Source organism: Brachyhypopomus gauderio, chromosome 3 (genome assembly GCF_052324685.1).
Source record: "Brachyhypopomus gauderio isolate BG-103 chromosome 3, BGAUD_0.2, whole genome shotgun sequence".
NCBI lineage: Eukaryota > Metazoa > Chordata > Actinopteri > Gymnotiformes > Hypopomidae > Brachyhypopomus > Brachyhypopomus gauderio.
In genome coordinates, this window is record NC_135213.1 from 31,691,888 (window position 1) to 31,715,632 (window position 23,745).

The following is a 23,745-nucleotide window of genomic DNA, read 5'->3' on the forward strand; positions in this document are numbered from 1 at the left end:
TAAAGCCTATTAGCAGGTCGTATATAATCAATACCTTATTTACAAAAGGTCAGAGTTCACATATGGTCTGTGGTAAGACGAACAGGAACATTTAGACTTCCTGTTATTCTACGATGATTGGTTCATTAGTGGGAAAAGCTAACTGGCACTCTTTTGTTTAAAGAAGTTGATATGGCACAAAAACAATCCCATAAATGTGTTGCATTGGGTATTTATTTCCAAATGGCTGTGATTGGTAAGTCCAGTTTTTAAATTGCTGCAGTGATGCAGTATTGCACAATATTCTCAGAGCAGTCAACACATAGGCTACGATTCAGCACATGATCAGATCAAGCTGACCACAGCTTGTCTAGCTGGCATAGACCTTGCGATTCCAATACCGCACGCATTCAGTTCATTGAAGATGTTCAGCTGATGAGGTGAATTATTACACCGTTGAGTTACTTATTCTTCACTAAGGAGAACGCCCTTTCCTGCTCTTGGCTCCATATTGTTGTATTTCCAGATACATGCTTGTGCGTTCGACTGACATATCAGCCACATGCGGCTGTGTGTGAATTCCCTCTAGCTCTCTGTAACACTCCTCGTGCGGCTGATCTGTCCTGCTTTGTTCGTATAACTGTATCCATATGGCTGGGATTTGGAGTTCAAAACTGACTTCTAAGAGGCTTTGCAAACTCCACCTAACCTTAATACCTCGTCCAGGGAAACCAGCAGAGAGAGAAGAGAATCAAACGTCACGAACGCCCACATGTCCTCTTGCACCCGATCTCCATGTAGCCAGTACGATTCAACCTGGTTTTTTACACAGGGATACCTGTAAGGATTTTCCATTCGTGAAATACCTTTGTTACAAAACAGGTCCCCCAACAAATGAACAGTCTGAATGCTAATGTGACGATAAATGTTCCTCTGAGTTTCTACGGTGTGCAAAACTTTACATAATAGTCTTAAGCACAAAATCCTAAGAAATAACAGTAGAGAGGTTTGGTGTTTCTTGTTTTTTTTTTTCCAGTGCCAGGTGGCACTCGGTCCTAGTCACATACAGCTCCAATAAAGCATGGACTGTATCACTTGCATACAGTCATAAGTGTATTCCTATGAGGTCACTGTGTTTAATATGCTAACAGAGAACAGTCATTACTACGCAAGTTCTCCCATCCCTCTTTATGCATCCTGGAGATAGAACAGAACCCACAGAAATGAGGGTTCACATTAGGAGAATGTCTTCTTATCTCCCCAAAGGCATTCCTGTGGTTCTGCCACAATATGGCCCATAATCCCATGTGCTGAGTCACAACGCTGCGGCTGCTCTAGACTGCATACAGGAACATACAAACACACATGAAAATCTGTTCTGAAATATACTGCTTCGAACAGCATGGCACACATCAAATCCATCCTCCTTCTCATCCTAGACTGCTGTGTGGAGTGCAGAGGATGCGATCTCCTCTGCACTCCACACAGCCCTCAGCCAACCTGGTCAAGAAAAACAACATGTGAGAATGCTGTTCTTAGCCTTTAGCTCAACTTTTAACACAGTAATACCACACAACTCATCTACAAACTTGACAAGCTGCGGCTCAGTTCCTCCCTCTGCAAGTGCCTGCTAGACTTCCTCAGCCAGAGGCCACAAGCAGTATGTGCTGGAAACAACACCTCCAGCAGCATCATACTGAACACAGGAGTCCCACAAGGCTGCATGCTCAGTCCCTACTCCCCTACTGCACTACTACCTACAGTACAAACTGCATAGCGAAGTTCATCAATGACACAACTCTGGTGGGTCTCATCAATGTTAGCGAGGATCTCTCCTGGACCACCAACACCACATCACTGGTAAGGAAAGCACAGCAGTGCACACTGTACTTCCTGCGCACACTGAAGCGGGCAAATGTTCCAACATCAATAACGAGAATATTCTACCGAGGCACCATTGTAATTATCCTATCCAGCTGTATCACTGTATGGGACGGAAGCTGCACTGGAAACACCAGGAAGGAGGTGCAGTGCATTGGGAACAGAGCTGGGAGGTTCACCGGTGCTCCACTGCCCTCCTCGCAGGACATCTACACCACACGCCAGAAGCCTCCGCTTCCACACCACCAGACTGCCCAACAGCTTCATCCACCAGGCACCAGCTTCATCCACCAGGTTGTGGTTCCTGCCCTTCAGCTCCACCCGGACTCCCGCCAGCTCCACCCTGGCTGCCAAGAAGCTAAACAATAACTCTACCCCTCAACTCTACTGTCAGGAAGCCAAATGCTCAAACACAAACACACACACACACCCAAGGACTGTTCTGCACCATTATGTAAACGTACACGTTATGTAAACGTAATTCCTTGCTGCTACTATCACTTGCACTATTCCAACTCCCTGGTACAACAACATCCACACAATAAATATATTTTTCCGACCCCTTGTTTATTTAGCCTTTATTGTTACTTAGTTATTTTAATCCTCACCACTGCGCACCTACTTTATTTATTCAGCTGTTATTACGTTAGTATTAGTACTTTAGTGTTTGATTGGTCCGTCTATTGTTGCACTGTGTCACTTTACCGGGGGGTTTAGATTCTTTATATCTCTGGTACATGTACAGGATTGACAATAATGTTAACTTTGACTTTTGACTTTGAAAGATGCATCACATGCTTCTCAACAGATGCAGTAGGTTAGGTACACACAGAGAGAGAGAGAGAGAGAGAGAGAGAGAGAGAGAGAGAGAGAGAGAGAGAGAGAGAGAGAGAGAGAGAGAGAGAGAGAGAGAGAGAGAGAGCATGTAATAAGAGTCATGATGGCAGCAGTTCCCAGCAGTGTTTGTTTAGTAAAAATCCTCCCAGCGTGTGCAGGGTGAGACGGAACGAATGAGTCTCATGTTTGCAGAGGTGTATGTGTGTGTAGACTGTAGAACCAACATTATATAGTCACAACAGGATTATGACTTGAACATTTAAAAAGTAATGTTCCATGTTTTATAGCACTATGTGATTCACATGAGTTTACATCAGCAAAAGGGTCTAGCACTATATATTATGAACATTTTCAATATTGCATTAGCATACTGACAAAAATGCCTAAGTGTATAGTTAATGCTTGTTGATAGCACTTGTCACGAAAATAAAATGCACACTGAATCTAAGTATGTTTTCAGAAGTTGTAGTTTTACTAGTTTCACCCCTAGTTTTATTATACTCTTATGTCATTATGTATAGTATGGAACCATGGTACCAAGGGCCATTGCCTGCCCTCTGTGTTGATAGACTACTGCTGGACACTGCTGGATGTTCCTCAGGCCAATATCACTGGATACATTGATACAAAGGACATTGTAACGTTTGTACATATTCTGAGTGTAATAACTTATTTACATAATGTGTACTTAATGTAATATTTACTTGCCCTTTAAGTGTTAAGTGCCAATGTCACTTTTAAACATGATAGAAAAATTCTTAAAAACAGATTCAAATGCAGCATAAAAAGTACTATAATGTCAATTTATTTTAGTTTATGAAACCAAAGCATGTTTGTATTTTGGTGCTCAGTGAAGCATATCAGGTTTCTCTCAGTCTGGCCAGGGCCTCACCAGGTCCAGAGTCCTGGCCCCTGACTTCATCTGCTTCTCATTCCTGCTCAGAGTTGCCTAATGAAACCTGACCATTTTTAAAAGATCCTGCATTATGGGCCCATCAGTAAATACCGTATTCTGCCTTTGAAGTCGCCCAAGCTGTGGAAAGTGCTAAGATGTCATGTGTTAAAGTTATGACCTGATTCATTAAAACTAATTGACTGCGCTTGACGTGGCCTCTTTTTAACGAATGTGCACCTTCATTAATCCTGACGACCGGTGGAGCCGAGTCCTTTCTCCCCCTGCTCAAGACTGGCCCAAGTGTCGGATCCTTTTTGTGTCTTGTAATATGTTTCAGGACCTTTTAGCCTGAACCACGACTAAAAGGAGAGATGGCGTGACGCATGCGTGTCTCAGCCGCAGGCAAGTCCACTACAGATGTGCGTAAAAGAATTCGCTTCACGAGTAACTCGAGTAAGTCATTGGTGAGTAACTGCTGGCCTGAACCTCCTGCAGTGTTTTCCTTGCTGTGGGAAAAGAGAGAGAGAGAGAGAGAGAGAGAGAGAGAGAGAGAGAGAGAGAGAGAGAGAGAGAGAGAGGGAGTTGTGGATGGTGCTCTGTCCTGGGTGTTGGCCTCTGTCCCCTCCCTGTGTTTGCATGTCCAGTTGGAGGAGGTTTCTGGTGGAGACTACGCTGTGTGCAACTGGCTGCCTCTTCTTGTAAAAGGTTGTACCTGTGCTAATTGTAAAGCGATCTTGGGTATCTTGAAAAGGCGCAACAAAAGTGTAAGTTTTATACAGTCATTCAAACAGAAAAACAGACCACGGCCCTCAGAGCCCATGTTTGACCTGTGTCTCACCTCAGCTGGGGCTTTCAGATTAAGATCTACACTAGCCCTCTGACAGCTCGCAATGATAATATAATGTCTCTCCTTGGTTACGAGCCTTCCAGCTGTTTTGGATAATGAACGATAGTAGTCATGCAATGTCGAGTGTGAGAAATGCCAGCACTTCCATTACTGCGTTTGTGTGTGCGTGCGTGTGTGCCACAAGAAGGATGTTAAACTAAAAGTGGAGATAGACACCATGTATCATGGTATGTAAGTCCATTAGAAAACACCCAGTTCTGCCCTTGACTGGCAGACCTACGTAATTAATGTGGTGCTGAGAAATGAATGTTGCAGAGGCTGACAAGGAAAATGTTTGTTGATAACAGCAGTGTTTTAAATCACAGCACAATGTATAATTTAATGTATAATTAATTTAGTCATTAAATTTTAGTGTGTAATTAAACTGTGGAAACAACTGATAGGAAACTACGTAACTGAAATAAGTAAATAAAGGCAAGTTGATGTTTGCACTTTTTTCTACCATCTTGTAACCCTGAGGTTGCCTTTGGCGTTTCAATCTGTGAGCAAACTTTGCACTTGATGTTTATCATCACCGGTTTTTTTGATGAGGTGGAGAAGCTTCCAGCAACCGATCTCCCGCCAACCTCACAGCTGAGCTAACGAAGTGCGTTTGAACGACCGTAGCAGCATTAGCAGCAGCCATCAAAGCTGCGTATTGTTCCGGGGAACCTCGCGCCCCAGCCATGTTAGGATGCCTAATATCACATGCTCTGCGGTCTCCCCTTCCCAAACACTTACCTTCAGACACGTCACCTTCTCACCCCCACGGATAACAGAGTAACCCAACCTTGAGGTGACTGCTCGGTCACAGGCTCGAAGGCCACCCCCGCAATCCGCTGAGCACCGTGCACCGAGCCTTGGAGAGGAAGAAAGATATAACGTGACCGAAAAGAAGAGGGGATTTGAGGGATGAGCCACAGTCCTGAACGTCTGCCACGCTGCAGACGCTTGTAAGATGTAATGTAAGTAGTTACAGTTCTGGGAAGCGGGCGTGTTGCTAACTGAAATGGAATCTGTAACGGGGGGGGGAGCGCTTTCTACAGCAGGAGAGATATGAAGTTCCTCGCAGGTCAGAATGGTATTATATTCAAGCCTGTGCCAGCTGGCCCTGTGCAGATCAGACCAGCTCCTAATGTTACTGTGGAATACTGGAGAAAACAGTGTGTCATTCTCAAGCAGTTTTTTTTTCACTCAAGCCACAATTTGTAGTCTAATATTATAGAACCATGTTTTATACTGTTTAGAGATGCAGTTCAAAGCCGGTCAGTGATTACCAATGCCATGCAGAATGCCAGAGTTATTATGCCATCAGCGGTTGTTATTTATCATCCAATAGTCACAAGCATGCTGGCTAATTTATTATATCAAATTCTGAAATACAGGTTCACCCATAATTATAACTTCCATGCCCTAGGAACTTTACCAGGCATTTTGACAAGTAGAACCACCCATTTCTAACCTGCTTTTCTTTCCTTCACCAAATATCATCCCAGCTACTGGGGCACTGTGTGATCCTGAAACCCCAACCTCCATTGTGTTCCCTGGGTTCCAGGTTGCCCTGTCATCATGATGAACTGGAGAAGAAAGTCCTCAAACAGTTTGATTACAGGGTAGAACCAGTTACCTCAAAGGGTTTGCAACAATCTATATGACTATATGACCGTCCTGGGAAAAGTACACGTGAAGAATAGCCTGTCAATCACGGCCTTTTGCCTGAGGGACAGGTTAAAGCCAGAGTCTTTGAAAGAGCTTAGACTGATGGCTTCATCTTAGAATGGCAGAAGGGCCGCATAAACACCCCTGTATGACCCCATCTCACCTCCACATGACCAGAGGTTAATACAAGGCCATATGTCATGTGCTGCTATGCTAACTGATTATTGCAGGCTTCGGACTTCGCACATTATGCAATGCTTAAGACAAAAAGTCTTTAAAACACAAGGTGTGCAATTCTAGTGATTAGAGTTACATATTCATGCTGAATGAATAGATGGAAAACTTCACAAAAACTTTAATTTCCATTTTACCTTCAAGTCAGACATTAGCAAAATTGCTAAATTCTTATAGAGCTCCAGTAATAGGGCCACAGTGCATATACTAAACATACTATACAGTACAGGCACAAGGTAAAGCTTGCTGGACCCAATTGACAGCACATTAGTGGATGTATATGCACATTTCAGAGGGGAATGGAGAGAATCCTGAACATAAGTTAATAATGTGCCAACCATTTTGCAAATACGCTCAAGTAATTCAAGCATTCAAGTAATATGGAACCATTTAATGCCTTAAAAGAGTACCTCAGCGTGAGACAGGAAACTAGAACACGGACCAGTTCCAGCTGCCATAACTCAGTGTTTTGTGTATTATCGTCCTTTAATGCACCAGTCCCAGAATGTTACTGCTTTCAATTAGCATTAATGCAAACACTGCTCATTACTTACCAAAGCCCATTTAAACCAGTCCAGTCAAGTGGTCGGTGGTGAGCTGTATTTACGAGGCTGGGTCCCGTGCTAAATTATGAGCAGTGCATTTGTTCAGCTGACTCCATGCTCCTAAAATCTGATGGAGGCTCTCCCCCTCCCGAGGTCAGTAATTAGGTCTAGCTTCCCCTGTCATGGTCCCCTATCTTCTCCAGTTGCAGGCTGGGACCTGTAGCCCATGCTCTTTGATATGCATTCCCCTTGAGGCCAGCCAAAAACATGCTGTCTCAGGCACCGAGTTCTTCCACCACTATATTCTTCACAGGCTTTCAGCTTCTGCAAGCGATTTCGGATTTCCAATAAAATGGAAACACAAATCAATTGTATGGTCCACCGAAGCACGCTTCACTCCCCTGGTCTGGATCCTTAAGGACGTTTGCCATGTAGACATCGTCAGTTACCCTTTTGTCTGAAGAAACGTTAGATCATACCTTCTAACGGTCAAGAGCTGTGACGGATTACAGCATTTGCTCTACGCCATGGGTATGTTTCCATCCTGCTGTCATTAAGGATCATTAGATATGGAATATGGCTCTCCACAGTCTAAACACAGACTGACGGTTTGACTTTGACCTTCTCGTTTTGTTGCTACATATTGATGTAACATCCAGACACACTGGTTATCCAAGAAGCGATTGTTGGTTTTAGAAACTTGTCATAGAAACTTGTTGCACCTAAACAACCGGGGAACTTCAAACTGTTCAATCAGATTTTTGTTTTAACTTGGTTTTAACAGATTCAAAACTGCATATGAACAAAGCAGAAGAAAACTCATAAATGCCACAGCAAGACTTAACAAGAACCTAGAGAATGTACTCTAGCTAAGGGGGATTACTAATGGAATGTATATGGTGCTAAATATGTTCATCAGTGATTTGTGACAGTAATGGTATTGATTACTTCTAATTTATCGCAAGATTATCAAGTGTAAGGCAAACCACTGCACTGTGTTGTAAAGTTTGTGAACTGTTTGTGTCACAATATGTGCTTTTTAACTACATGTTCAAGCTCAAGTCTGAAAACAATTTCACAGTGTGACATCTGACCTCAGAGCTGTGCTAATAGTGGGCATTATAAACCCATTTAACTTTGCCCATTCTGCTCCCACACAGGAAACTAGTGCTAATGGTCACTTTCGCGACAGCTGCACCCAAAAGCCACTCACCAGCAACAATGGCCTCAGAGTTATTCTGAGATTTTGTTGGAGCCATGAGAGACTTCAAAATATTTCCCAACACCCCTGGCTCCACATACACACCTCAGAATGGCCAACTCCTAATCCCCTCAAAGTTCGCAGTTCAAGAAAAGAGGAAAAGTTAGAGGAAGGGAAAAGAAGCGGAGGGGGGAGGGGAGACAGCGAGAGCAGCCGTGTTAACCAGCTTACCGCAATTAAAATTTATTTAGGGCTTACAAGGAATCCTTTCACTGGCGAATAAATCAGTGGAAATGACATGGCTCAGGTGGAAGTGCAGCTCTCGGCGCTGTTCTGGCAGGGGCTCCTTCTCCCTGTAATTACCCAGTCCCACCTCCAGCTTTTGGGCCTCCAGTTCAGAGGAGGAACGCCCCTCTCCCGGGCCCTGCCTGGAAACTTCACCCTTCACCCCCCTCCCCGCACACTGACTGCCCCCACACTATATATGTACTGTATATGATATATTATATATAGATATATAGATATTATCTTTGTGATATTACAGTGATATTAATATACCACAGTTTAGTTAATATGTGTATTACTTTATAAAGAATGCTGATCAATCTAATTTGACTGCAGCTCTTTGACAGCAATAACTGGCATGTGTAGGTTTTATCATCACTACAGTAACCACGTGACCTGGTGTTTAAACAGGATCTCCGTGCCGACTGTCCACAACCACAACCACAACTTGTCAAGGCAATTGTTTTTCCTAAGCAGGTCGGCTCAACCTCTGGGCTATTACTTTGAATGTATTAGGAAACAATGCTTGCATTGCCTGATGGTCTCAAAGACACATTTTGTCCTCTTTAATAAAAAAATATATTTTTTGATAATAAAAGCCAGCTTAAAATATTCTGCCCATAGCGGGAATCATAAGACTTAATTGGCTACCAGCAACAGTTTAATGTAAAGGAACACACAACAGTTCTTACTTAACATAGAAATGGAAAAATCATTCATAAAGTGGTCATTTATTTATCTTTTTTTAAATGTTGAAAATGTCATCACTTCAGATATGATCATTTCATAACTGCATATTGAACCCTACCCTTGCCCCTCCCCTTTTCCATCATTTTAAGAGCCTCCAAGCCAATATCACCACATCCTGCCTGAATGACCAAACACAGAAAACAAGCTGCTATATTATTTCTATTTCTCAGGAGGTGAAGTAAGAAAATGACGTTCAACAGCGACCAAGGAAAACCTGACATCTCTAGGTGATCTCGCTGGGCCGTTATTTGGCACGAAGGAACTCCGCCCAGAGGAAACAAAAGAGCCTTTTCTCTTCGCCATGCACATCTGTCCAAACCCACCTCGGTAATTGCATGGGCTAGTCTTTGGTAATTGACACATAAATATTAAACTCTCAAAATGTGACCATTGGTGACACGCTCTGGTCTGAGTCATTGCCTTAGCAGCTGTGTATGTGTGTATGGTGTGTGTGTGTGTGTGTGTGTGAGAAAGAGAGAGAGAGAGAGAGAGAGAGAGAGAGAGAGAGAGAGAGAGAGAGAGAGAGAGAGAGAGAGAGAGAGAGAGAGCGAGAGAGCGAGCGAGAGAGAGAGAGAGAGAGAGAGAGAGAGAGAGAGAGAGAGAGAGAGGGGTGAAACAATTTGTGCCTAGCCAGTACCTCCAGAAAGGGCTAACTGATGAGGTCATCAGACTTGGCTGCGTCATAAAGTCACTCCATAACCAGGGTGTGGCAAATGAACTCAGCGCTCATACCTACCATTACGTCAGCGTCCAACACCAAGACAAAATTGTTGAAATACTGACTTGCCATTCATTTGCTTCTATAGCACAAGTGTTTACAACCATAGACAGATTAATTTCCTATAGTAACATGGCACGCTTGGCTTTCCTGTGTACAGAGGTGCTGACTTATGGTGACTGGTAATTTTTGCAATGGCTATTTATGTCATGCAAGCTTTAAAAGTAACTTGGTTTTAGAAAAGTAGCATTATCTTTAGAAGAGATCTACTATTTGATAAGATTACAGTTATTACAGTATATACAATGTGAGCTCCTCAACAATGCAATCAGAATTTATATTTATTATGTTACCTCATAAATTGACTTCATTGTTCCTGGGAGATAAATTCTTGTCTAGTCCATGGAAAGGAATAAATCTGTGGTAAAAGACTACTTATGTCTGTTTAAGTATATTAATAGCTCCTTTCTAGAGTGTATATTTATGCAATGAGGATGTGTCAAATGTTAATTATGTTACTGGTTTCTTGTTCTTGACCAGCTGACCTCTAAACCCACCCCTGTCTGAAGGTTTTGTTTGAGCTGAACCCATCATAAAGCCTGGACATTGGCCTCAGACAAAGCAGCGGCTGACCCAGGTCAGTTCCTCTCTCATCCCCTTCAGCACACCTCTGTCCTCTTCGTGTCCCCCGGCCTTGAAAAGAGGCAGCATCAGTACACGGAGGCTGAGGAACCTTAAGCATTCCCACAAAACAACCGGGATCACGGCTGTGGACGATCCTCGCATCGTCCGGCTTTCCGAGGAAATTCGCCGGCAGCCAGCGCTGGAGGGGGTGTTCTGATACGATTGGCGAGGGACCTAAATAAACAGTGCTGACAAGACTGAGAGCTGTGCAAACAGAGGATTAGGCGGGAGATGAAAGTGAGAGGAAACGGCCCGACTCGCTCGTCTGCAGTACGGGAAGCAGGACCAGGCAACTACCGCATGTGCTACTGCAACTCTACCGGCGGAGCGGAGGAGCCTCGGCCCGCCTCACCTGTATTATTACAGCGGGAGGCCTTCAGGGCCCACGTTTGCCTCGTAAATGTGCTGTATTCTACAGGACTGGCCCATTTCCCTAGCACTGGTTTTGCATATGCAATATCTCAGCTTTCAGGATTTTCTCAATGGGAAAAGTATTAGAAGTATTAGAGAGAAAACCTTTTTTATGATCACGTTTGTATATTTAAATACTATAAGCCTGACAGCGAAAGTCACTGTGTTTATATTGTCAACAAACCCCTCAGCCCTCTGCTCTGCGTGTTGACACCCCTTCAGTTCACACTCACACACACACACACACACACACACACACACACATTCTTTTTGTCCACTGGAAGAGTGCCATCGTGGAGAGGTGTGAAGCGTGCCCCAAACCCACACCCCCTAAACCCCGCCCCCAACAGCTCCGTTGCTACCCGACCGCATCGGCATCCTAAGCTGAAGCACCATGGTGCTCTGGCTCCGGGACCCCCAGGCAGCTTCGGTGGGCCTGCTGAGAAGCGTGACGGCAAGGCCTGACAGCTCCGGGCCCCTGGGCCCAGGGGACGCCGCTGTCATCGGTGCACAAAAGAGCTCGGCTGGTGCACACCGGCCGTCCCCAGTGCCCAGCGGCCCCCCGCTCCCTGCGAGAGGATTAGCAGGAACGGCCAGACAAAGGAGTGTTCGGCAAAAAAGGCCCGCACTAAATTGGGCATTAAATATAACATTCAGTCACAGGGTCATGAGCATTCAATGCAAGTTCATGAAAAAAAGAGAGTTTATATTCAAGGATGAACACCAGGAACAATTCTGGATCCTTAGGGCAGGATAATGTGAATGGAAATTCCATAACAGTACTTACAGTTCTTCCCATTCTTCGCATGGCCCATTACAAAGTGCCCAACAGAAATACGAGCCAAAACTAAAGAATGTGCCACTCGTGTGTAGTCCGTGTATAGAGGGACGCCTTAAATTAATTTGGCCTCTTGCCCAAATTACAGAGGCTTAATTAATCCAGAGGCTTGGAGACAGACACATATTTGGACTTGAGACACACCACCGAGGGATTTCGAGCGGGTAGATTTGGAAGCTTGTGAAAAAACTTTCCACGCTCCTCAGCAGAGCCGTATAAAGAAGCAGAAGCTCATTAAAGAGGGGCAGCAGGTGGATACACTCCCTCTGAACAGGAAAAAAGAAGAAAAAGAAAAGAGAGAGAGAGAGAGAGAGAGAGAGAGAGAGAGAGAGAGAGAGAGAGAGAGAGAGAGAGAGAGAGAGAAGAATAAACCTAAAAGCTACCAGAATCAGAGGCTGCCGCTCCACCTATGATTTCTGCTGTGGTCACTCTGGTCAGGCCCACACTCATGCTCCTGATGGCCCTCGGTCTTCGCAACCGCTTGCTGGACAGGCCTGTTTTACATTCTGACAAACGCCATGCCACAAACCACACTAGAATAAACACCGCAGAAACCGCGGCGCTGACTCCACCATTGTGTTACTCTGGTCCGGCTTGCAGCGAGCACACTGCTGCAACAGAGGCAGCTCAGATCTCCAGGAAATACAGACACACCCCCAACACGTATATCGAACACATTTAATACATTTAGAGGTATAGACTGTTAGGATGATTCTGACACTAGAATACTTTATTTTCTATAGACTGCTACAGGCTTACTGCTAGAATTATGTCACACTTCCTGGATTTCCTGCACATTTACTGGTCAGCTCAATCCAATTAGTGTGTGGACTGATGATGTGGTCTAACTTTACATCATTGTGTACTTGGCAGACTTACAACCATGTTACAGAGGTAGGTGAATGTAGTGTTAGGACTCTTGCCCATGGAGTCTTACTGGTGCAGTGTAGTGCATTTGTTCCCTTTCTCCACGGGAGAGATGCCGTTTTTACCCACTACATTAAACTATAAAGCATACTTGCATCCAAACCCAACATGGGACTCAAGCCCATGACCCCGGGTTTAAGTGTACATTGTTACATTCATGTATAAATACCCGTCACTGAGACCACAAGGAGTTCAGCAGAGGAACTGCATAACCCGTAGAGCCGATTTCCTCAGTGTTTCTGTAGTTTACCTGCCGAGGCTTCTTGGTTTACTATATGAATGAGATCTAGGAATGTTGGGATATGTCTCCCAGATCCCAGATGAGACCCATGGCCTACAGCAAATTACATGGTGGTGCAATATTAAACAAATACAAAAACAAACACAGCTGGATCTTTCTGCAGTAGCTTCTATTTGGTATGCTCCATCTGAGCTGCATGAATGACATGTTGGATATCTTTAGTGTCTACACATGCAGATGTTTCATACTGTGTCTGTTTACAGATTTTGTAGTAAAATCTAGGAGAAATATACAAAAGCTTTTGAACAAATCTACAAGGACGTACTTCACGCATTAGAAAGTTAAGAGAGTCGTCTGTTTTCGTCCATTACGAAGGTATGATAAAGCAGCCCTTATTTCATTGAAGGACTTACTGAATGTACAATGTAATTTGCGATGCTTGATTCATTTTATCCTGAGAAGCTCTATTGTGCATCCTGGCCAAACGGTCAGAGGGGGTGAGCGAAGCAGCATCTTAACTGCCTGCAGCGCGTTGATGAAAACAGAGTGGTTGTCAAAATCACTCGTGATCGTCCGGGGCTGTATGTGGCCAAAGTTGTTTGCATCACAAATAGCGCTAGCATTGCAAGAGACGCCCGGCCAGTTTGGTACTTTTCCGCCTTCAAACATGCGCACAAGAGATGCATTGATGAAGCCCGCGAATGGAAACACATCAGCGTAATTGAGACAGAAGTAGCGTCCGTCTTGTGGGAAGCCCGCGCGAGCAGATTCTCGTTTGAGTTCAACACTCCACAAGCAACAGGCTTTGACATGCTTTCTGCATTCCAGCCAGCAGAAAAATATATGACGACGATCATTTTGGATGTGAAATCAAAACATGACGAAATAAATAAAGTCTCGCACAAGGTGCAACATGCCATTTAGTCCTGCTATATTTCAAGGCTGAGAACAGTGCGTTTCTTTCAGGCGTAGATCTTCAATACCAACATTTCGGTTACTCTGGATCCGATCCATGACTTATTAAGTTACTCGGAAGGCATCGTAATTCAAGGTTGCATTAATCATTTGTATCACATCCACACCCAAGACGCTATAAGTCTAATGCAGATTGTTTTATGGAGATGTTGGATCCTGTGAAAAAGCAAGAGCAAACCTGATTGTTTGATGAGTCCTGAGTGAGGTCAAAGGTTTTAAATACTCCTACATTTGTGCAGAGGTAATGGCCATATATAAATATGTTTCACACTCTTTATTAGATTACAGCCAGAAAATACAGTAAATTTGTATTAAGAAACACTAAATCAGCAGCAAAAACAGCTGTCAGACTATAGTAGCATGTGTTTAGTGTGAGCTCCTCTTACACTTGAGCAATAGCAGGAAAACACTAAACCTAAAGAAGAAAGAATGAATACTGGTGTAATAGACCAGATTACTTTAGAAAACTTCAGGACAGTCTCCCCAAAATAGTTCAAGATATGCTAAGTGCCATGGGAGGTCACACTAAATACTGACTTTAGCCTGTAGAAGCCATTTTGTTCTAAAAATTTGTACATATTTCCAGTTTTTTCTGTTTGTGTCTTAATAAAGACATTGAGAAATAGAAATAATTATGTATTGTCAGTACACCATTGCTAACACAACCAATCTAATGGTGGCCTAGTACTTCTACACAGTACTGCATGTATATGTTCTTTGGAAGAGGACCCATTTGCTTCATAAACAGTGAAAACCACATACTTGCTAAGAGCCTCAGGAAGAAAGGTAACAGTAATTCCTGCTGCTGCTCCCAGAGCAACAAGGAGAATTATTCACATTGAGTCCCAGAAGGCTACAGGAGAGTCCTCCATCACGAGTGCTGGGGGTGGGGAGCGATATGTGAGACAAATCCCAACACATCACGTCACCAGGACTGAAGCAGCATCCATAGAGTCCATCCGCCAAGTATTCACAGCACTTTCCCCACATTTTGTGAGGTTACAGACTTATTTCCTCAAATTTCTACACACAATAGCCCATAATGACAAAGTGATCAAATATATTGAAATTTTTGCATCATTTATTTTTGTAATTTATTAATCAAACATGTTAAGAGTTTATTAAGAAAATGCTAACTGAATGATCTAAAGTAAAATCTATATATTTGGTGTTTACATTAAAATCAGCATCAATTCTTCTAGGCACACTTTAACAAAGTCAGGTACTTTATATTAGGTTTATATTCAGTTGTGTTATTAACCAATTATACCAAACAGGTGATAATGATCATAATTTTCATATATAGGTTGAAATACAGTCATTATCTGAAACAGAAACAGCTGTATATGAGGCTTGTTAAACTGGTTGAGGAACGGTCTGCTACAATGGTTACTTTTCAAGCACAGCAACAAGGTTTGGCATCAGCATGGTTTCTCCCAAGCAAAGATTTCAAAGCAGACTGGGGTTTCAAGATGTGCTGAACAAGCCTCCTTTGAAGAAGCACAATGAAACGGTCAACATTGAGGACCACAGACACAGTGGATGGCCATGGAAGCTCAGTGCAGCAGATGAAAGCCACATCATGCTTAACCCCCCCTCAAAATTGGAAGATGTCCAGCAGTGCCATCTGTTCAGAACTGGCAGAAACCAGTGGGACCCTGTACACCCATGTATTCTTTGGACAAGTCTGGCCAGCAGTGGTCTTCTTAGATGAATTGTGGAAATAAGGCCAAGAATCTAAACCATGCTCAAAACATAGGAACTGGGATGCAGAAAAATGGCAGCAGATGCCATGGAGTGATGAGTCAAAAGTGTAAACATCTGTCAGTGAAGCATAGTGGACGTTCCTTGGTGGAGGTTCCTTGGTGGAGGTTCCTTGCAAGTTTGGTGCTGCATTCCAGCAAATGGAGCTGTGGATTTGGTGAAATGAAATGAAATGAGCCATATTTTTGTCAATTGTGATTTTTACACCCCAATCGAAATTTATCCTCCGCTTTTAACCCATCTGTGCAGTTAGAACACACACACACTAGTGATTACTAGGGGGCTGTGGATCACACGTGCCCAGAGCGGTGGGCAGCCCTAGCCCGGCGCCCGGGGAGCAGTTGGGGTTAGGTGCCTTGCTCAAGGGCACCTCAGTCATGGCCTGTCTGGGAATCGAACCCACGACCCTCCGGTCACAAGACCAGTTCCCTAACCGCCAGGCCATGACTGCCCCTGGTCTGGTGTTACGTCCCGGTCTAGGCTACGGGGTATAACAGCAACGAAGACGAACTGAGGGAAATATGCGGAAGTGAATGGGGGTTGTATTTACATATGTGCATTTATTTTATACAGTGGAGGGTTGATTTCTCAGGAACCGACAGTGCTCAAAATAACAAACAATAATCCAACAACCAACAAAGTGTGTCCTCAATGCTGAGAATTACAGGCAGATACTTATCAATCATGCAATTCCACCAAGGAGGAGTTTGACTGGCTTCACATTTATTCTGTAGCTGGACAGCAACCATAAAACATACAGCCAATGCCATCAAGAACCAACGTCAAAATAAAGAAGAACAAGACGTCCTGGAAGTGATGATACAGCTCCCACAGAGCTCCGACCTCCTTATCATTGAGCCTGTCTGGGATTACATGAAGAGACTTGAGTAAGCCTACATCCACATAAGATCTGTGGCCAATTCTCCCAAACTATCTCCTCTTTGAAGGTAAAGGGTGGTCACACTAAATATTGATTTGATTTAGATTTCTCTTTTGTTCTTTCACTTTGAATTTTGTTAATTGACTAAAAAATGTTAATAGTATATTTTTAAGCATTCTTACTTTAGCATGTATGCTACCTATATTAAAGCTTCCAAAACTGTGAACTGTACACAAATACAGACGAGCCAAGGTAGGAGTCAGGGGCAGACCATGACAATAGGGCTCCAGTAGGTGAAAGAGAGTGTCATCCCACACCCTGTCCGTGACCTGAACCCCAGCAAGGGGCCAAATCTTTCTTGCACAGTCCAATAAAGGTATGTGTGAACAGACAATGTTTTTCAGTGTTGTTTTATATTGACTTTTAATGTGTACATAACTACATTATGACCATAACACTGCTTTACACTGTTTTATGACCAGTGACAGAAAAGTAACATCATCATTTCCAGAAGCCTTTAGGGAATACCCTCAGTGCCAGGTTTGGTGAATAGTGCTGTAATGAATTACAGAAGGGTTCAGAAGGTTGCTCAGGGAGAGAGAAGATCCCGTCACATCTGATCTAAGCCTGGGACCAAGGTTTGGGCCTGGGACACGCTACTTTCAGAGGGACGGGGAATACCATGATGAGCTTGTGGGGTACAAGAGAGGTAGAAGAGGCCTGTTTTTGTGCAGCTCCATGCATGCTGACCTGGTTAGTATTGCGCGTCTTGAGCAACAGAGGCTCATCCAAGTATCGTAGGCCTCTGGGGGGGGGGTTGGAAAAAGAACCATACGTGAATGAAACACAAAGGCCCCAAAGGTGGACTGTTTGACCCTAAAAGTGGAATGTTTAACCCTAAATTTGTAATTTTCAGGGTGAAATACTCCTCTAACCTACATTCATTGCCACAAAATATACAACGCTGTCTATGGGCTTACGAGGGCCCCCAGTCTCCTTCGGAGGTGAGCAGGGGACTCTTCATTATCGGTCTTGAAATGTTTACAGGATTCTCTTCCAAAAACACAAGAGAAAGGGAGTGAGGAGCTAAGGTCCGATGTATCCAAAAGCTGAGGCAGGGCCCCCAGAAAAGCCTTTATGGAAGTGCCAAATATGAATCACTGTAGTCCGGATGCCAGACGGGCCTTTCCTGTGTTGCTAAGAGAGCCCCCTAGCTGAGCTGTAGCCACAAGGGGGGGTGTGGGGGGGGGTTAACTCCCTCAGATGGCTGTACAGTTTCAGCCACGTTTGACATGACTGGATGCTCCTATTCCTGTAAAGGTCTTCCTGGGTGGTCTTTTTGAGTTTTGTGATGGGGTGAGGGTGGAGGGGGTGGGCAGGGTTTTAATGCCTCCATCTATTAGCGCCATCGGGTCATGATTTATACAGCTGTCAAGTTGGACTTCATCGGGCCCTTCGCTCCTGGTGAGTTGTGGGCATCTCAGGCTGTGCCCCGGCCTGCTGAGCGTTGTGCTTTAGGAGCTAAAGTAAACCGTCAAACAGGGGGCGGGAGAAAGAGCAGAAAAAGAACAGGAGGGTTGGAAGAGGGAAAAAAACACGACAGAACAGCCTGCGCATACTTCTGGTGTCCCAGAGCCTCTCCCGGTGAAATATGTCCTCCTAGAAACATCTTGGTCAGCCAAAAAAATAAAGTAATGTGGAGTGCTGGCGGTGCAGGAAGGTAAAAGGTGGGAGAGAGAGAAAAAAAGAAATTGCTCTTGTGCAAAATGTGAGCAGTGTAGAGTGTTGAGAGGGCTATTTACAGTCTCGGCTAATAGAGGTAACTTTGTCGATGGCCAAAATCTAGCTGAAACTACTTAAGTTAAACAAAAGTGAAAATATTTAATCTCTTTAAAATGCAACAAGGCATCAAGGCATTCACTGTGGGATGTATAATCTCAGAATGAAATATAAATATATACCTCTATTATTTATTTAACAATATCAACTTCGTTCTGAGGTAGAGAGTAATTTGTAAGTTGTGTATTTTGTTTTCACACAACTTTTTGTATTTTGTACATATTACAAAAACACTGGTACTATCTAAACTAACAGAAGTACTACTATATTGTATCGTTTTAGTGACTGTGTTTTGTGCATTTTATGGTTAATTTAAAACCTAAACATCAGGTTATTTTAGTAATTAACCTTATAGCACATTACGAATTGTGGAGAATTATTCAGTAAATAGAAAGTAACTAATAAGAAAAGAAAGGCATGTAGCAGAGTCTTGACCCATGGAGGAACATGAAGGGTTAAACCTTATAACCTGACTGACTGAATATTCTTAAAATACAGATGACATTCCAGGCATTGTATAGGGCCCCCCTCCCCCCTCCTCTAAGTTCAGCAGTGCCAAATGCCCCCTTCTCTGGATCATGTCGCATGTGGGAAAATACACGGCACAAAACCACATTACCTGCTCCTACAATGTTATTCAGATCAGAGATTACAACTGAATTATCCTTCAGCCTAATGTAAACCATACGGACTATACGTCCCCCTTTTCTGCACTCATTTCGGGAAGGTGTTAGCACGAGGCGCTTGTTAATTGGCTCACCAGATGCTTATAACGTGGCATTTTCAACTCAGGGATTAGGGGTCGCAGACGAGATCATGGGCCGCATTCTGGCTCCTGACAGATGATTTATCAGTCTTTTCAGGAGGCGACTTCCTGCTAAAAAGCACAAATTAAGGATATTTTTCATATCTACAGGCAACTAATAAATTGTTCGAATTAGAATAAAGACAGTATGGATCATTCAAACCACACCGTCTCGCAACCGCAACATTTCATCAACTAATTCATTTTAAAACCCAAACCGCAAAACGGAAAAGGCCATCAAAACTTACACTGGAATCGCTTCGATGTAGGCCTATATTGTTTAGATTTTAAATGAAATGGTATCATAATACAGTCTGAGGGCAGTTTCTCTGTGATTCTTCATAGGTGTTTCGGAGCTGCACGAGCGCTGGCACGAGCGCAGGGTGCGACGCCCGATGTTCTGCGGTTTCGCTTCATTCGCGTCGGGTCAGGGGCAGACTCGTAGTCTACTTTTATGGTCAGGTTCGGAGAGAACGAGCTTCGCTTGAGGTCACCGTCAAACTTTCCAGATGGGCCAGTGTTAGATCAAGCAATTCATAATTAGAACCGTATAATTTGAAGACGTTATGATATTAAAGATGGCAGTTAGGTTTGCCGAGCAAAAACTAACTTCATAAGTGGCTGACCATAATTTAAGGTTGTGTTCGTGGCGTGCCAGAGAGAGGGAGTTTCAGTAGCCTATAACATAGGACTGCTCATGGCAGTCTGTTCCTAAGTAGGTTAAGTGCTAAAGGGAGGTGTAAAATTAACAGTCCATATTTACCAGCCGTCTTACAGTGAAGAGGCTTATCTGTGATAAACTGCCCCCTGTGGTCTTTCTGAGAATATCAAAGACTGAAACCTTCAGATTAGTAGGCTAGATTTTAGAATTGAATCTTTAGGCAGCTTTACTTTGTGGACTTCTAACGAGCTATTCTTACTGTTCATAATGTAGGAAAATACACTGTAGGCTAGGCCTATTTGTATGTATGTATAATTTCCAACAAATTAACGTCTTTAAAACTTAAGGACAATATACTTACACAGGTTATCCGTCGCTTAACTAGTCAACCTGACAACTTGACTTTTCCACCAACTTAAACCAGAAATAAAGTTTTAACGATGCGCATCGCCACACACTGTTTCTTCCATCAAGGGAATGTGTATCAGCCGTTTGTGCAACATATCTACTGCTAAAGGCAGCAATCGGGCCTGCAGCCCCATTACTCAGTCATGTTGATGAGCCGTGTCACTGGTCGCGAGCACTGGTCCAGAACTTAACCCACTCAGGCTGCAGCGCGAGCCTTCTGCTCCACGAGCCGCGTGCAGAGGAAGCTCGGTTTGTGCAGCTCAATGGACCATTATGACCCTTCGTGGCCAGGTGCCCAGTGAAACATATGGGGAGGATCTGCCTCGAGCCAGGGAGATTCCTGGTTTCATGAAGCTCTCTACTGTTGCTTATAAAGTCGAGAGTGTAGGTACCATGAAGTGTTCTAATAAGATGCATTCGCACGTTGTTTTTTTCCTCGAGCTTTCTTACCGCACTGGCTAGTCTCCTCACCCAAGAACAAATGTTTTTCTTTCCCACACTCACTGGGTGATCGTTGAACGTGTTTGGAGTTGGCGCCATCGTGTGGATTCAAATGTAAGACCAAAATAAGGAGAAAGTGTTGCATATGCAGAACACTAAAATGATAACTGCACTTAATAAAATCAATTATGTCGTTAAATAAAAAAGTTCACCGCGTTCCACTAGTGTAGGTAACACGGAAAACGGGATTTGCACTTCAAAATGTACAATGAATTACAATCTGTTGGTGGTAAAACTATGCCATCTAGTGCTTAAAGTTTCGTGTGTGTTGAAACTTTACCCGCTGGTACAATTAAGTAATTTATTTTTTCGTTTTTAAATTACACATGAGATTTGCTACACACCAAAAAAATTAAAGCATTTCCTTAAGTTAAGGGGCAGTATGGTTTGCAGCAAAAGAATGACAGAAGTTAAAGAATAAAGAAATCATGAGAACTTTTGAGCATATCCCAATTTTCTCGTTTCAGAGGTTTAGATGTTTTAGATATTGTTTTATATAACAACATAGCTGATAAGTAAAGACTTAAAAACTCATTTGACCCTCACACCATCAGACTGTACAACTCCTGTCTAACACAATGCTGGAATAACAGTATCTATAAGCATCTATAATAAGCAAACACCTTCATACACTGAGGTAGACATGGCATTACATTTCAAATTTTAAGAAAACAAGGCAGGAAGCCAACTGATTCTGTAAAAAAAAAAATACGTGAGTGTTACACAGTACATGTTCATATTGTCCTCTGAAGTACTGATATGGATGATCAGATGTGGGGAATGTGGTCACAGTCCTGCTTCTTATTTGTGCCTGGGAACGCAGGGCCTCTTAGATGAGGATGCATCATTGACTGGGCCGAGGCTGTGGGCTCCACAATCACCAATCGTATTTCCCAGAGTGTGTCCACAGCTTTGAGGAGGGATCCGAGCTGTGACTTCGATACGGTGCGTTGCCTCGCAAGCGTGCCCCACAGTGCTTTGCTTTCCAAAGTGATCTTCCCAGCAAGGTTCCTCTCTGCTTGTGCATTTGCTGTCTTTCCCATGCTCCCTGTTCCCTACCTGTGCTTACTTATCTAGAGCCTTGTGATATCTAGAGACCTCTTATATTTAGTGGTACACTTTTTAAAAACCAGTGACTGCAGAATTAATAAGAATTAATATGAAGTATCTTAAAAATGTGCAAATTTTACATCTCATACATTTACTTATATAGCACATATAATTCTTAAAGCCCTGATAATAGAGTGAGCAATCAGAAGATTGCGATCATGGACCAGGTGTGGACTTAAAGGCCAGAACTGAGTATCAGGGCAATAGAAGCACCATTTGTGCACTCACTACACTGGAGGCCTTCTGAGTAAACTTGACTGCTCATTGATCACTAGCCGTACTGTACAAGTTGTTTAACATTTCAAGTATGTCTGGTGAAACTGGCATTCTGGTTTTGGCACACCCAATTTGCAATAGGTTTCTGCCCACTAACTTTACTGCCATCTCTACTGTAGCTTCGGTAGACTGGCGTCACATATGGCTCTTACAGAGGGTCAACTGTAAACATCTTGCAAAGCATTACTCTTAATGACAAATCAGTCTTCTGTATTGCTTCCATATCACAGGTTTTTATGTTACAGGCTAAGCAGTTTTGATTGTGTGCGTGTTTCAAAAATCAAAGCTGTAATATTAAGAAAATGTCCAAAGATTACATTCTGCAGTGAGAGCAGAAATGCACAACACGGCACAACCACTTTCTTTGGTGCTTACTTAGCCGCACGGATATGGAATAATGCTCCTTTCATATGTGGGATTCGTCGATATGTCCTTGGTGATATCAGAGTCATTCAGTCCGAAACGTATAGAAGCCATTGTTTGGAACAGCTGGGCTTCAGTTTCCGACTTTGGCTTGGCTAACGCACTCAAGCATTCTTCAGCTGGAGTGAGTTTACCGTCTTCCGGTACCTATAATTAGAGTGTGTGCGCAGTTTTAGGTATTCAACAATGGAGATTTTCAAGAAAAAAAAGAACATTTAGGAGTCCATGAAAAATCAGATGCTCCACAGACCATGTCAAGCAAAATCATGTAGCCTATCTTCAACCGCCTGCACCCTACAAACCCCATACACAGGCTTACCTCTGCAGATATGTTCAGTAGCCAAAGCTTCTCTTCATCAGTGAACTCCATCGCAGAATGAAAAACTATAAAACAGTATAATGGTTATGTGGCAAGTGGCATAATCGCCGATCAGCATTTTTTAATCTATATCAAACAGCGACCGGCTGAAAAACATCAAAGTGAAAGTGAAAATAAAAGAACGTTTTGTTTTGCTTATTTTCCCAGGAGAATATACATCTTTCGATCATTTCATTTCGTATCAATCATCATTATTGTGTACTATTGCACATGCATATTTAAGTACCCTTCCACCAACAGTCAAATTTAGCGTTAAATTTCTTTGCACAGCATTTGGCAAACGGTGTTACGGTCACGATAGTTCATGCACTAAACGTCTGTCGAGACTGGGGCAGTAACATATTCATAATATTATTTCAGCTGATCTAAGATTTCCATTCACGTTTTGACAACACATCAGTGCCAGCCTGGATGCTGGCGGATTTAAAAACCTGTAATGACTTACCGTTTTAATGATGTTACAGTTTACAACTCTATCTTTTGCTTACAATGTTGTATTAGTGTTCCGACGGCGACGTGAATCATTTTGCTCCTAAACAGTGTGGCTGTTGAGTTCTTGAATGTTGTTTTTTCTGCTAAAAATCGGTTAACTCTCTTTTAACATAGTGGAGATCTTCCTCTTATTCCAATTGGTTTCGCCCCAGTAAACTACTTTCGTTTAAATCACAAGTACTGAGCTCAGTCGGACTGTATATGGAACCCTAGTGATTTACAAGAAAATGACTACTTGAAAGTAAACAGAAAGTGAAAGTT

General features: G+C 43.2%; 2 long non-coding RNA genes across 2 annotated transcripts; both read right to left on the bottom strand.

The window, feature by feature from the left end:
- Positions 1-3,573: 3,573 nt before the first annotated feature.
- On the bottom strand, positions 3,574-20,950 carry LOC143509817 (uncharacterized). The gene is made up of 4 exons (XR_013129791.1): positions 20,754-20,950; positions 19,190-19,306; positions 5,220-5,337; positions 3,574-4,098 (listed from the first exon to the last, which is right to left on the bottom strand). It is a non-coding gene; the product is annotated as an uncharacterized LOC143509817 (long non-coding RNA).
- Positions 20,951-21,097: 147 nt separating this feature from the next.
- On the bottom strand, positions 21,098-23,700 carry LOC143509174 (uncharacterized). Its single transcript, XR_013129604.1, has 3 exons — positions 23,438-23,700; positions 22,933-22,997; positions 21,098-22,760 (listed from the first exon to the last, which is right to left on the bottom strand). It is a non-coding gene; the product is annotated as an uncharacterized LOC143509174 (long non-coding RNA).
- Between the last annotated feature and the right edge of the window lie 45 nt (positions 23,701-23,745).